Source organism: Urocitellus parryii, chromosome 1, assembly GCF_045843805.1.
Source record: "Urocitellus parryii isolate mUroPar1 chromosome 1, mUroPar1.hap1, whole genome shotgun sequence".
Taxonomy (NCBI): domain Eukaryota; kingdom Metazoa; phylum Chordata; class Mammalia; order Rodentia; family Sciuridae; genus Urocitellus; species Urocitellus parryii.
This window is the reverse complement of record NC_135531.1, coordinates 166,114,252-166,130,093: the sequence shown is the minus strand read 5'-3', so window position 1 is coordinate 166,130,093 and position 15,842 is coordinate 166,114,252. Positions and strand designations below refer to the sequence as shown.

At 34.6% G+C, this 15,842-nt stretch overlaps 1 protein-coding gene and 1 pseudogene across 16 annotated transcripts in view; one reads left to right on the top strand and one right to left on the bottom strand.

Annotated features, from left to right (window-relative positions):
* LOC144256697 (tyrosine-protein phosphatase non-receptor type 4-like) overlaps positions 1-15,842 on the top strand; it is an 851,727-nt gene that overhangs the window by 29,469 nt on the left and 806,416 nt on the right. The gene's annotated exons all lie outside the window — the stretch shown is intronic.
* LOC113183509 (ubiquitin-conjugating enzyme E2 D3 pseudogene) lies at positions 5,615-7,525 on the bottom strand (annotated as a pseudogene).

Here is a 15,842-nt window from a genome sequence, read left to right as displayed (position 1 = left end):
GGGTTCAGTCTCCAGTACCAGGAAAAAATAGCAGCAACAACAGAAAAACTTAAGTGGTTTACAGGCATATGAGTACTTTATTAACTGCTAATATGTTAATTTTAGGTAAAATTAATGGCATAGTAGACTTGTACACTACGCACATACTTTATTATTTTGGGTTGCACAAATAATTAGTGCAAATTGTAATCCATGCCCATTTTAGGAAGAAATTTTAAATTTTAATTATTTTTCTCAACTTTGTTTTAAAACTTTCAAATACAAAAAATATAATATAGGGGCTGGGGTTATGGATCAGCAGTAGAGCACTCACCTCACACGTGCAAGGCCATGGGTTCGATCCTCAGCACCACATATAAATAAATAAATAAATAAATAAATAAATAAATAAATAAATAAATAAATAAAGTTAAAAAAAATATAATACATGTGGGCTGGGCTGTAGCTCCGTGGCAGAACGCTTGCCTATCGTGTGTGAGATACTGGATTCAAGCCTCAGCACTACATTAAAAAAATGAACAAAATAAAGGCATTCTGTTTATTTACAACTACAAAAAAGTTTTTAAAAAAAGATATGATGAACATTTATGTATTTGCCACCAAGAATCAGGTGTTGTTAAAATTTTGCCATGTATGCTTCTTGAGTATGTCTTATGAGAAAGAAGAGAAAGTGAGAAATCGGATGTTATCATAAAGTGTGGAATCAAAGAGATAGATGTATTCTGTCACATATCAGGACACTTTTACTCAGATTACTTAATGAATTGATTTGTAAACTTTAAAAAATGCTTGCGTAGTACGAGCACCCCACCCCTCTTTTTCTTTTTGTGGTGCTGGAGATCAAATCCAGGGCCTTGAGCATGCTAGACTAGTGCTTTACAACTGAATTATAACCCTCCATCCGTAGTAAAACTATCTTTTCTTGCTTATTTCTTAGATACTTTAATACCACTTCAGTCAAATTATGCTTTTCCTTAATGTAATCTGTAACAATGCTCGTCTAAGGATTATCTGTGAATTGGTGCCAGTCTATTGGTTGTGAGGAAATAAGTACAGTAATTAAGTATTTAGAAACTTTTTAAATGATTGATAGACTTTGCTTTCTTTATATCTAATAAAAAACTGGGACCAATATTTTGTATATCTTTTACATTTTTGTTTTTCTATTTGTAAAAGTACTTACTATATTTACAAAGTACTTACTGATCTTTGTTCTAGTTGCCTACTGCTAAGTAACAAACTATCTTAAAAGCTGGTGGTGTAAAACAATTGGCAGTCATTTATTTTGTTTGTGATCTGTGTTTTGTCAGGGGTTGGCTGGGAAAACTTGTCTCTTCTCCATGCAGAATCAGCTTGGGTGGCTCAGTTGAAATTGGCTCACTCACGAAACTGGCAAGTTGGTGCTGTCTGTCATCTGTGACTCTTTTTAAAAAAAAAAAAATTATTTTTTAGTTGTAGTTGGACACAATACCTTTATTTATTTATTTATTTATTTATTTATTTATTTATTTATTTATTTTTGTAATGCTGAGGATCAAGCCCAGGGCCTTGCACGTGCTAGTGCTACTGCTACTGCTACTGCTGAGCCCCAACCCAACAACCCCCTCATCTGTGACTCTTAATAGGGCAGAGGTCTTGGGACCTCAGTTCCTTTTCACATGTGGCCTGTGCATCCTCAGAGATTGGTGACTGGGTTCCAGGGATAATCATCCCCAGGCAAATCCAGGTGAAAATTGTATCATCTTTTATGACCTAGACTCCAAAGTCACTGTTATTTCTGCTCTACTCTTACTCTTTGAAGTAGCCAGAAATGATGGTCCAAATTTAAGGTAGAAGAGACATAAATTCTACTTCTTGATGTAGTGACAAAAATCTAGAAATATTGTTGCTGCCATTTTTGGAAAATGCAGTCTGCCACATGCCGATTGAAAATGGAAAATACTGGGCTGGGGATACAGCTCAGTGGTTGAGTGCTATCTAGCATGTTTGATCCCCAACCCTGCAAAAATTAAAAAAATGACTCTTCAACACAGGTAATTTGAGAGCTGCCACTCACCTAGTCCTAGTTGACATTCTGTTGGGCACTTAAGTGCTAGCTTAACTCTTAAAAATTTAGAGGGTACTTTGATATACTTTAGAAGACACTGTGTGGTGCAGTGGTAAAGAGATGCCAAAAGGTTGGTAGAAAACTTCTCATGGTGGCTTGTAGGCTTTAGAATTTTAAGTCTTTACCTGGGCTGGTGGTAAGTTTTCCTTAAGGAATTGCCAGTTTCCTCCCTGGGCAATCAAACATGGCTGCTAGTGTTCTAGAAACCCATTTAGGAAATTACCCTGACTGAAAGAGAGTTGATACTGATACAAAGCTCAGTTCTAGGTGCTAAGACAGTACATGATTAGTCTCTAAGGGGCTTAACAATCTTATAAATGAAAAATACATTTGACAAGACTTTAATGCTTAAGTATTCATATTAATTAATAGTATTAGTATTTAAGATTTTATTATTCTAATAGTAATACTACCATCAGAAGTAATGTTGTCTGACATTTATGTATCACTTTAAAAAATTCCAAGTTGTTTTTCAAGTTCTTTGTCTTGCCTTAGCTAATACATTAACTATAGTAGGTCCCCAGGCTTAGCATAGTGCTTCCAACAAGTGGATACGTAATAAATATTTGAGGTATAGTAGTATAATTGCATCCTCTGCTGTCTGGTATACTAGATCTTGCACTTTCTAGCAGTGTGATATTGAGAGGGTATGTCACCTCTGTAAGCCTGTTTTGTCATCTTTAGAAATAAAGTTAATATCTCTCTATAAAGTATATATAAAAATAGGTTGGGAGCATTGGGTATGTGTTTTTAAATTCTAATATTAAAGCCCAGTATATGTGATAACTAGATGAAATTTCTGGTGTTGAAGACTAGTATTAGACATTTTAGGTACTGAAATTTAAAAAGTGGTATGCTGCCCTCTAGGGGTAATGTGCTATTAAATTAATTCTTGAAATTTTTATCCTTTGTCCTGCAATATAAACTTGTTTTTGGAATAAATATGACATATTAAGCAGTATTTAAGTTTATTTTTGTCTTAATTTTGACCCTCTCCCATTTCTAGACTTTTACTGATATATGTTCATAAGAAAATTTAGGACCACTTTTTCTCTCAAATTAACTTGGTGCCCTTATATTAGTCTTATCTTTCCATCTTAAATTTCACTAGAACTTTTGGAAATAGATACACATTCTGTAAAAGTTAACAAAGGGAGAACTCCATTGATTATGTTTATTTAGAATAGGAGATGAGATCACAAATGATGGAAAGCTAATACCACAAATTCTACTAAAATAAATACAATAACAGCTTCACTAATTAACTTACTGACACAAGTCTGAAAGAACATTTATTAACTATGCAAACATATATCACCTTTTTATATATTAACATTTTAAAATCACTGTTAATTGTAATAAAATGCATACAATGAAATTTACCATCTTAATTTTTAACTGTACAGTTTCCTGATGTTAGAAACATTCATTTGGTTATGGAACCATCACTTTTATCCTTCTCTGAAATTCTCTTCATGTCTAAACACAAACTTCATTTCCCGTTCTCTTTCTGCTTTTGACTACACTAGATACCTCATATAAGTGAAAACACAGTGTTTGTCATTTTGTGATTGTTATTTTTATTGAGCATAACTGTCAAGATTAGTCTGATTTGCAGATTTTTCTTCCTTTTTAAGACCAAATAATATTCCATTTTGCTTTTACATTCAATGAATTCTTGGTTTGTTTCCATCTTTTGACTGTTATGAATAGTACTGCTATGAATGTGGGTGTACAGACATCTTTTTTTTTTTTTTTGTCTTTAAACACAGATTTTAATGATAACAATTCCTTTAAGCTCAATTAACTTCAGCTATTACAAGTCTTATGCAGATGTCACTATTAAGACAACATTAGTGACTTGCACTGGGTTCCTCATAGAAGACAAATTCACTTATAAGTGTAATCAACAATCATTTAACAGTTTTGTTATGTTAACACAAAACATGGCTAGTTTGAGTTACACCCCCCCCATCACTAACACAGCATGATCAGTATACTTCAAACTATTAAAAAAAAAAAAAGTGAGTGTTTCACTACCCCTGAGACCACTATGTTAACTGTGGTTCATACTTTTAAATGTGAGTACACCCACACAAGGAAAACAAACTAATCATTTATTAAAAAAAAAATCTGATTATCACATTGCAAATCTTCCCAGGGAAAAGAGTGAATCACTTAGCATGTAAATTTACCATTAACAGGTCAACTGGACTCATAATCTTAAGAGAAATTCTAAGAATTTAAGAAATTAAAGTTTATGCATTAAAAGATACAGTAAATACATAGAAATGGTCCAAATCAGTATTTAATCTGCTAATATTCATTTCAGTCCTACACATGGCACTAGTAATGTCGAATTACTGGTTTGGATGGGGGAAAAAAAGAACAAATTCTTTTATTCTTTTAAAAGTTCCATCGTAGATGATCCCAAGTCTAGTGTCCATACATTCAAAAATGTTGGTTTTCCAGGTACTTTAAATTACTGTTCTCTTAAACCTGGAGAAGCCTTTATGGCTTATTCCCTTAGAAGCGACATACGAAATATTGTATAAAGCATTAAGTCAAAGATAAAGAGAACTGGACATATCCACTAGTTATCATTACAATCAATGGTTTAAGTCATCTCTGTAAATACTTAAGGTTGTTCTAGGCTAAAAAATATCAATGTGAAAGCCCATTTAAGATCCACTGCTTACAAAAGTTTTATTAGTGTTTTGGCTTTCAATAAATATGCCTACTAAAGCTGTTATTTTTGAGAGCACAGGAGTTTCAGAAATAATTGTTTTTTAAGAACAGAGCCAAAAAGCAGTATTTCTTACCTTGTGGAGCAGTTACTAGTTTCTTATTCATAATTTGAATCCAAAAGTTTTAACAGCATGACATCTACCCTGAAGAACCCACAATTTTTAAAGCAAAAGTTAAAAAAAATTCACTCATTGGAAAAAATTGTATAGCTGGATTGACACTTCCCAATGAAATGCTTATTACAGAATTAACAAAGCCAGAATATCTTCAGAAGGCATGCATTTCACTTCCAGTTTAGATAAGAACCTTTAGTCAATAAATCACGTCCAAACTACATATTAAACCGTTTATAAAAAATTAAGCATTAACATTTATTTCTAGCTTTCCACCTGTGTGTGCAGACAAGGAATAAGACTTGCACACAAGTGTAAGCAGTGCAAAAAATGTGGAAGTGGAGATGTCACGTGCTAGAAATACAGGACTTTAATAAAGCAATGGTTAAAATGAAATAACTAAGAAAAGAAGCATAACTACAGGATCAGAATTAGGAAGGGTGAAAAATGGTAATGCCCTTGTTACCAAAGAAGTTTAGTGGCACAGATAGCACTTGTCAAACAAAAAATCCAATAGCATTGACTTTTATTCGTTCATGTTAAGTCACCTGAAATGATATTTGTTGTATTTAAATGCTCATTAATGTAAATGGCTGAACAATGGATACTCAATATCCCAGTTAAGTCACTTCAACACAGCCTCATGACAACTCCCACACCAAAACAGTACTTTATTTTGTAAATTTTGACCCATTATTACTCCCATTTTTTTTTTAAGCTGTCAAGTGTACACGGTGAAGAGAAATTTGTTAAGATTGGTGATGCACCTGGAAAATAAATTTCTTAAACTCCATATACACGTTTCAAAACTGCTGGGTCCCAAGTCCATTTATGAACTCCAGGGCTGCCAGTATCATGTGCAGCATATGAAAACTACACTATTTGAATAGCTTAATTCTGCATAAATCAGGTCAAGCAATGTGTCAACCTGTAACAGACTGTGCACTTTAACTGAACATGGCAAAATATTCACTCTTTTGAACTTTACATCATCATTTGATGTCAAACAATGAAGCAAACCCCAACAGTATATACAAAAACAGCTTTGCATTTACAAAAGATTGTTTCCCATACTGATTAATCCAGGCAGCTAACTCATTGGTTTATGCAACTTTATTGAAGAAAAATAAATCAATTACTAGCAGAGCTATTAGTTGATCACTCATCCATTGACAACTTGCATCATTTATTCAGTGCTATATTAACAGTGTATTGGAAGATAGATTAACTAATAGCTCCAAGCCTCCTAACAATTTAAATGAAAATTACAAAATGTTTTGAGACCCTATTTTGGAATACAAAGGGTGTTTGACTTCCAATTTCCATTCTCTGTAGAACAAGAACAGGTCATTCCTTTATTGACATGCATAAAATACATCACATTTTCTGTTCTGCTGATGCTATAAATTCAATACCAATTCTCCAGCCACATCAGTTATGAGCATAAAGTATAACATGTAACCTCAAATCTCTAACAGTGGAAGGTTTAAACAAAATGGATGCTGCTAGAATAATGCTGCTTCCTTTGATGTGACAACTGAGCATCCATCTCCCTCCCCCTCAGATGATTTCTTCAGCATGTTAGAGCAGTGAGGAATGGTTTAGTCTCATAACCAAGTTAGAGTGAAGACATTGGCCACATAATACACATGCTCCATTTTTTAAAAAAATTCTGAATCTTGGGCAACTGTTCTCTTGTAACTACTTTACAGTTTCTAAAAGCAGTTATTGTCCAAAGCTGGAAGAACTTAAGTCTTCTCAGATGAGCATGTGAATGAATGGAGGGAGGTAAACAAAAAATAAAATTAAAAAAGATGAGGTCTGATAGGGGAGCAGCCGGATAAGAAAAATCAAAAAAGGAACAGTAATTTAAAGTTTATTCCAGCTATAATGCAGGTTATTCTGACTTTAAGGTAGCATCACATGGCATACTTCTGAGTCCATTCCCGAGATATTCTGTTGTACTTATCTCTGTCTGTTTTATAGATCCGTGCAATCTCTGGCACTAAAGGGTCATCTGGGTTTGGATCACATAGCAGTGAACAAATGGATAAAAGAACTTTAGAAATAGTTAAAGCAGGAGACCATTGTGATCTTAGAATATCAAGACAAATGCTGCCATTACTGTTAATATTTGGATGATAAATTCTTGTTGTAAATGCAACCTTAGGTGGTTTGAAGGGGTAGTCTGTAGGAAAATGAATTGTCAAAAAGAATACACCACCTTGATATGAGCTGTCATTAGGTCCCATAATTGTGGCTTGCCAATGAAACATATCATCCCCAACTGGACCTGCAGAACATTGTGCTGGAGGGTCACGGGCCAAATCACTAAGTTCCTTATTAATCCGTTTCAGCGCCATAGTCTGTGCTTTTCGTCTGGCTCCTCACTATCTCGGTGTGTGCTCAAAGGTCCGGCCAAAACTCTTGATTATCCGGGCGGCGGGGAAGGATTGTCTCTTCGTCTCACACCGGCTGTGCCAGACACAGGCGCAGAGGGGCCGGGGCCTCCCTCAAGCTGCGGCCTCGGCCTCCTCCCCGCGCGGCAGCTGGTGCCTCCCCCGTACAGACATCTTTTGAGATCTGGCTTTTAATTCATTTGTGTATATATTTAAAAGAACAGCCAAATCATTTAATAATTCTATTTTTAATTTTTTGAGAAACCATCATACTGTTTTCCATAGTGGCTGCACCATTTAAATGTCTACCTATGAGTTTTTCATATATGGTCTTTATTATGTTGAGATAATATCCTCTATTCCTAGCTTACTGAGTTGTTTTCTCATGACAGGGTATTGAATTTTGTCACATGCTTTTTCTGCATTGAGATGAGCATGTGGTTTTCTTCTTCATTTTGTTATGTGGTATATTATGTTGATCAATTTTTGCATGTTGAACCATGCTTTTTCGTATGATGTACATTAAGGGACCAACTTCTGTTTTGCATATATGTATCCAATTGTCCCAGTTACTTTTTGTAAGTATTCACAAGTGTAATTCTAGATACAAGTCCCTTTTCAGCTATTTAGTTTACAAACACTTTGTCATATTCCCAAGGCTGTCTTTTCATTTTCTTTTTGTAAAATTTGCTAATTAGTTATACATGACAATAGAATGCACTTTGACACATCATACATTAATGGAGTATAATTTCTCATTCTTCTGATTGTATGTGATGTAGAGTCACACCTGTTGTGTAGTCATATATGCACATAGGGACTGTTTGTATAATTTGGGGATGTATTGTTCTAACTTCATTATTTTGTAGGTGGATATTCATTTTTCCCAGTACTGTTTGCTGAAAAGGCTCCATTTTTGTTGGCTGAATATTCTTGGAACCATTATGGAAAATAACTTGATCGTGAATATGTTTATTTCTGTCTTGGTCTGTTCCATTCATTTATGTGTTTTTCATTATGACAGCCCTGGGCTGCCTTAAATTATTGTAATTTTGTAATATGTTTTACTAAAGATGTTTTTAGTTGTGGGTGGACAATAGTACCTTTATTTTATTTATTCATTTTTATGTGGTATTGAAGATTGAACCCAGTGCCTCACATGTGACAAGCACTCCAACACTGAGCCACAATCCCAGACCATTTTGTAGTAAATTTTGAAATTGAAAATGTCTTAAAAATTCCAAAAATATTTTATGATTGTTTTGGTTATTTTGGATATCTTGCATTTCCATGTGAATTTTGTGATCAACTTGTCATTTTCTCCCAAAAGAAAAATGAAGATGCAGTTTTGTTAGGGATATGTATTTAAAGAAACATAACAACAATATTACACAGAATTTTAAAAAATAGAAGAGTAGTGTTATGGTTTGGATGTGAGGTGTCCCCCAGAAACTCATGTTTGAGACAATACAAGAAGGTTCAAAGGAGAAATGATTGGGTTTTGAGAACCTTATCTCAAATCAGTGAATTAATCCCCTGATAGTTATTAACTGAGTGGTAACTGAAGGCTGGTAGGGTGTGGCAGGAGGAGGTGGGCATTGTGGGTGTGGCTTTTGGGTATATATTTTGTATCTGGCTAGTGAATGGAGTCTCTCTCTGCTTTCTGATCACCATGTTCTTCCATCCTATTGTTCTGCCTCACTTGGAGACCTGAGGAATAAAGCCGTCTATCTATGGTTTGAGATCTCTGAAACTGTGAGCTGCCCCTAAATAAAGCTTTCCTCTTTTACAGTTGTTCTGGTTGGGTCCTTTAGTCACAGCAGCGAGAAAAGGTGACTAAAACAAGTAGATTCTGTATTTTTTGTTGGTAGAATGTTTTATAGATGTCTGTTAGGTCTAATTAGTTTATAACATTGTTTAAATTTTCTGTTTTCTTGTTGATTTTTCTGCATATTCTGTCCATTATTGAAAAATAGATAGTAAAGACCAGCAATTTTACTTTCTATTTTCCCTCAAGTTATGTCAGTTCTTGCTTGATTATTTTGGGATGTTTGTTTACTAGCTGGCTGGGTGTGGTGGCACATGCTTGTTATCCCAGTGGCTCAGGAAGCTGAGGCAGGAGGATCACAAGTTCAAAGTGAGCTAGGCCCTGAGCAATTTAGTGAGACTGTCTCAAAATAAAAACGGGCAGTGGAAGTGGCTTTCATCAAAATCATTTGGTTACTGTTTTTTGTGGTATATCTTGTGTGTGTGTGAATGTGGTACTGGGTATGGAACCCAGGGCCTTGTACATCCTAAGCATGCTCTCCACCACCAAGCTAACTTCTAGCCCTTTGTTTTTATTTAATTTTGGAGCAGGGTCTTGCTATATTGACCAGGTTGGCTTTGAATTTAGAATTCTCCAGAGTCAGCCTCCCAAGTAGCTAGAATTATAGGTGTGCACCACCACACCCAGTTTGTAGTGTATCTTTTTATATCCTTTTACCTTCTCTTTGTTTACATTCTTCAGTCAGAAATGTGTCTTGTTGAGAGCATATAATCAGAACCGGTTTTGAAAAATTCATTCTTGTAATCTCTGCCTTTAGATTTAATCCACCATTTAATGTAATTATGGACAAGGCAGTACCATTTTGTATTTGTTTTTTTATATATCTTTTGTCTCCTGTATTCCTCCATTGTTGCTGTTTATTTTACATAGATATATTTTAGTCTGTTGTTTTAATTGTTTTGTGAGTTATATTTTTTAGAGACTTCCATGAACATTTATTCATAACCATGTACTTATGGATAATTTCAATAACGTTGAAATTTTGTTCCTAATTAAATAGCTCACCCTCCTTTTTTCTTATTTAATACTGCTGTCACATGAATTATGTCTTTATACCTTTATATATTTTTGTTTGTTTGTTTGTTCGTTTGTTTGTAATTTTCCCCTCCTATCTGATTTAAAAGACCACGAACACAAAATACATTTATTACTGTTGTTTATATTTATCCATCTAATAACCCTTATAGGTAATAGTTATTTTTTCCTGTGGATTTGAGTTACTATTCAGTGTCTCAATTATTAATGTTTTTTTTCCTGGGGGCAGATCTGCTAATGACAGATTCTTTTGTTTTTTGTTTTATTTCTGGGACTATTTTAAATTTTTCTGTCTGTCTCTTTCTAAGCAGTGCTGGAGATTGAACCCCCCGGGGTCTTGTGTGTGCTAGGCAAGTGTTCCACCACTGAGCTGCATCCCAGACCATCCTTCATTTTTTTTTATTAGTTGCTAATAACATTACAATGATCTTGACATATCATACATTTGATCCAAATGGGGTACGTAATCTTAGTTTTCCACGTGTACAGATTGCAGGATCACATTGGTTATACAGCCACGTTTATACATACAGCCATACTAGTGTCTATTGTATTCTGCTACCCTTCCTATCCCCCCACCCCCATCCTTCATTTTTTTAAAGCATTGTTTTACTGTACAAGGAGTTCTTTTTGACAGTCTTGATAGTCTTTTTTCTTTTTCTTTTTTTTTTAGTAGTTAGTGTCATCCCACTGCCTTTTTACCTCCATTTTTCCTGATTAGATTTTGCCTCTTCTCTTGATGCTCCTAAGATTTTGTTTTTCTTTGGCTTTCATCAGTTTGATTACAGTGTGTCTATGGGTGAGCATCTTTGAGTTGGTCCTAGTTGGAGAACATTTAGCATCTTGGATGTGTACTTTACTTTTTCTGACCCAAGTTCAGGAAGTTATGTGCCTTTATTCTGTCTTCTTTCTGTTTACTTTCTGTCTATCCTATTAGGTATAATGTTGATGAGCTTGGTGGTGTCTTATGTCTCAGGCTCAGTTTATTTATTTAGTTAAATTTTTTTTTTAGTTGTAGATGGACACCATACCTTTATTTTATCTTTATGTGGTATGAGGATTAAACCCAGTGCCTCACATGTACAAGGTGAGTGCTCTACCACTGAGTTAAAACCCCAGCCCCTCAGTTTATTTTTCTTTGTTCATTATTCCTTCTGTTGAGATTAGAAATTGTTAGTTAACTTCAAATCAATTGACTCTTCTGTCTTCTCAAATCTACTGTTGAGCCCTGACATTAAAATTTTAGTTTAAAAAAATATTTTTAAAATTATTTTTTTCAACTACAGAATTCTGAACTGCTTGTTTAAAAAGTAACTTCTGTGCCAGGAATGGTGATGCAAACCTGAAATCCTAGTGTTTTGGGAGAGTGAAGCAGAAGATAACAAATCTGAGGATAGCATCAGTAACTTATGAGACCCTGTCTCAAAAAGTAAAAAATTCTGGGGCATAGCTCAGTGGTAAAGTACCCCAGGATTGAGTCCCCAGGACCAAAAAAAAGTAATTTTTATTTTTTTGTTCATACTCTGTTTGGTGTGATATTATTCTCATGCTTTTGTTTAGTTCATGGTAAGTTTTTTTTTAACATACTTACAGTATGTTATAGTATGATTTATTTATTTATTTTTTTAGTAAATTCAGTGTCTGGACATCCTTGGGGCAATTTCCATTCATTCCTTTTTATTGCCCTATATGTGGATCATAGTTTCATGCTTTTTAGTTTGTTTTTGTCATTTGGTAATTTTGTGTTGTGTGTTGGATTCTACACTTTAAATTGTATTTTAGGGCTGGGGATATAGCTCAATTGGTACAGTGCCTGTCTCAAATGCACAGGGTCCTTGGTTCGGTCCCCAGCACCATAAATAAATACGTAAATAAATAAATGTATTTTCACAGTTCTAGAATCAGTTCCTTCCTTGCTGGGTGGTTTATAGTTTTTGTTGCTTGTTACTATTTGTTTCTTTAGTAACCTTCCTGGATAAATTTTATAAAGTCTGTTCTGTTAACCACAGGTTGCCCCATTGTCTTGCTCATTTAACTTAGCCCTCAGGCAGTGAATGAACAGAGATTTCCATAAACATTTTGAAGAGTAAGCCTTGCTTCCAGTCTTTGCTAAGGGTATTTTCAGTGTTCATTTTACAGCCCTGCTTTCACTCCTGACTTTGCAGAGCCTCAAGGTTAGGAGGTGAGAAATTTGAGCCTTCTCCACTCTTCCCTGAGCATGCACAGTTCTGCACATGCTAGTAGCCTTCTGGATTCCCAGAAATAACGTTGGAGCTTCTCAGAGTCCTTTCTGGACATATCATTTTCCACCTTTTCTCATTTTTGTCTTTGATCATCTTTTGGTTACTTCTGGTAACTGCAAGATAAAACAATTGCCAATTATATTTTTTTGAAAAGCAGCCTATATGAAAGGTGATTGGTAGTAAGCAGGTAGAGTCAGGTAAAGTATGCATGTTGTGCAAGTAGCAGTTTTCAGGTAGCTGATGAAATGGTCAAATAATGAGTCTCCCAACTTAGGACTTTTTGGCGAGTTCCATGCCTTTTCTACCTATTCAGTGATTGCAAAACCGCTTATTTCTTTAGCTATCATGACTGCTACTTTGTTGATGGGAGAAGATGGGTAGAAGTCACATTAAAATGTTACAAAGTTAGTTGTTCTTACTGAGTTTCTGCTATTTGTCTTGAATTAAAGCACATCTAAGTGTTGCATTTATTTTGTTAATTTCCAGAGTATGGAAATGTTGATTTTGATAGTTTGTCAGTTGTCTTTTCACTTTATTTATTTTTTTATTTTTAAATATTTTTTCTTTTAGTTGTAGTTGGACACAGTACCTTTTACTGTATTTTTATGTGGTGCTGAGGATCGAACCCGGTGTCCTGCACGTGCTAGATGAACACTCTAGGGCTGAGCCACAACCCCAGCCCCTGTCTTTTTACTTTAATGTAGAGAACTAGATTTTCAGAGGTCCTTATTTCTTCTTTCTTTCTTTCTTTCTTTTTTTCTTTCTTTCTTTCTTTCTTTCTTTCTTTCTTTCTTTCTTTCTTTCTTTCTTTCTTTCTTTCTTTCTTTCTTTCTCTCTTTCTTTCTCTCCTTCTCTCTCTCTCTCTCTCCTCTCTCTCTCTCTCTCTCTCTCTCTCTGTGTCTCTCCTCTCTCTCTCCTCTCTCTCCTCTCTCTCTCTCCACCAAATTGAAAAGTTGCCTTTAAAAGATGACAAAATAGGGGCTGGGGATGTGGCTCAAGCGGTAGCGCGCTCGCCTGGCATGCGTGCGGCCCAGGTTCGATCCTCAGCACCACATAACTACAAAGATGTTGTGTCCGCCGAAAAAACTAAAAAATAAATATTAAAAATTCTAAAAAAAAAAAATAAAAAAAAAATAAAAAAAATAAAAGATGACAAAATAGTTTTCATAGTTAAAAATTGGACATTGAGGGTTGGGGTTTTGGCTCAGCAGTAGAGTGCATGCCTAGTACGTGCGAGGCCCTGGGTTTGTTCCTCAGCACCACATAAAAATAAATAAGTAAAATAAAGGCATTGTATCCAACTATAACTAAAAAAAATAAATATTAAAAAAAAATTGGACATTGATGTCAACAAAATATAGTTGAGTTACTTTCAAGTGATTGATACCTGAGGGTTTTTTTCCATGTTAACACACCTAATGTGAATCTGAACCTAACTCAGTGCTTTCTTAATTGGAATAGTATTTTGTATAAGGTAATTAGTAATGTAACTAGGGTTTGTGTAAGTAACATTTATGTAATATTAACATGAAAAACATTAGTCTTTTCTAGGGAATGCACTTTAAGAACTAAGAGACTAGTTCCTAAGTTAATTTTTACTCCATTTCCTTTTGTTGCTTTATTTATACAAACGTACTTTATTTCCAATGACATTCTGTTTCTGCAAATGTAAATTATAGTGACAGTAATGGAAGGTTTTGATTTATGATTATGAAAATTGAGAAAAGTAGATTGAGAGGAGTGCTAGTTGTAAAGATGGAAAAGATACTGTTAATAGTTATAAAGTGCTTACTGGATGTGTTGTTGTATGGCTCCTCCTGGACTTCTCTCTGATCCAGTAATAAACTTTATAAGACTCAGGAGATATTAAAAGTATAGCTGTGTAATCCTCAATAGTTGTTATGGCAGGTAAGGTTGTTAGGATGTGATTCGAATGTGATTTTTCAGCTTCACATAATTGGAAACTAGGGTTATTTATTGTTCCTTTATTGGTCTGTAGAGATTGTAGTAACAGAGCTCAAACTACTAATTTCTATCTTAGCATTTTTTTAACCTCTTTAAGTGAAGCACAGAAGAATAATAAAATGATAAGAGTGATTATCTCAGAGACATCTGCTTCTTGGGTGTTTGGAAATATTTTATTGCCAAATTATCAGATACATCCAAGATTATCAAACAAATTAACCAGAACATTCTTTAAATTAATGATAAACCTAATATGAGTCCTTAGAAGCTAGGCATGGTGGAGTACACCTCTAATGCCAGCAGCTCTGGAGGCTGAGGCAAGAGATCATAAGTTGGACACCAGACTCAACAACTCAGTGAAACCTTTAGCAACTCAGCAAGACCCTATCTCAAAAAATAAAAAGGACTGAGGATGTGACAGTGTGCCCCTGGATTAGGTCCCTGGTACTGGAAGGGTTGGGGGGAGATTCCTCAGAAATAAGATGTATGGTAATGACATTTATTTATTTATTTATTTAGTTTTTAGTTTTAAAGGTGGCCATTGAAAAGGGAATGTCCACACACACAAAAAAAATATCTACAACTGACATCACACTTTATGATACAGTCTGCACAGTTCCTCTAGATTCTTTTAAAAAGCCTTTGGTCCCATTATGTTCTTTTCATTGAAAGAGATGCACTCATTATTCTTAACATCTCCCCCTCATTTATACGAGAATATTTGAGTTGAATATACAGTCATCCTCTGGTATCTATGGGGGATTAGTTCTAGGACCCCAGAAGTTCCAGGACCAGCAAATCTGAGGGTGCCCATCTGAGGGTGCCCAGATTCCTTATATAAAATAGTGTGGTATTTGCATAAAAACTGCACACATCCTCTTGTATACTTTAATCATTTCTAGTATATACTTAATACAAATAAATGTTATGAAAATGGTTGTAATCCTATAATATTTAGGGAATAATAAGAAAAAAACATGTTACATGTTCAGTGCGGACACAATTTTTCTGAATATTTTCTATGCATGATTGGTTGAATCCAGTGGTGCAGAATCCACAGATATGGAGAGCTGACTTTTTCAGGATTTTGTTAGAGAAATCCAGTTTTCCTGCATCTTTGTAAAATTTTCATTATTTATTTTATATTTTACTACTCACATAAGTATATAAATGATATCTCATAATCTTAAATTTTCATTTCTCTAATGATATTGAACATTTTTTATGTACTTAATTGGCATCTGAATATTTTATTTGAAATGTCTCTTCATGTTTTTAGCTCATTTTCTATTTGTTTTCTAACAATCGCACTTTGAGAGTTCATTAGATATTCTAGATACTAGTCAGATAAGTAGTTTATAAAAATTTTTCATTGCCAATGTCTGGGCTTGGCACAAGATTACG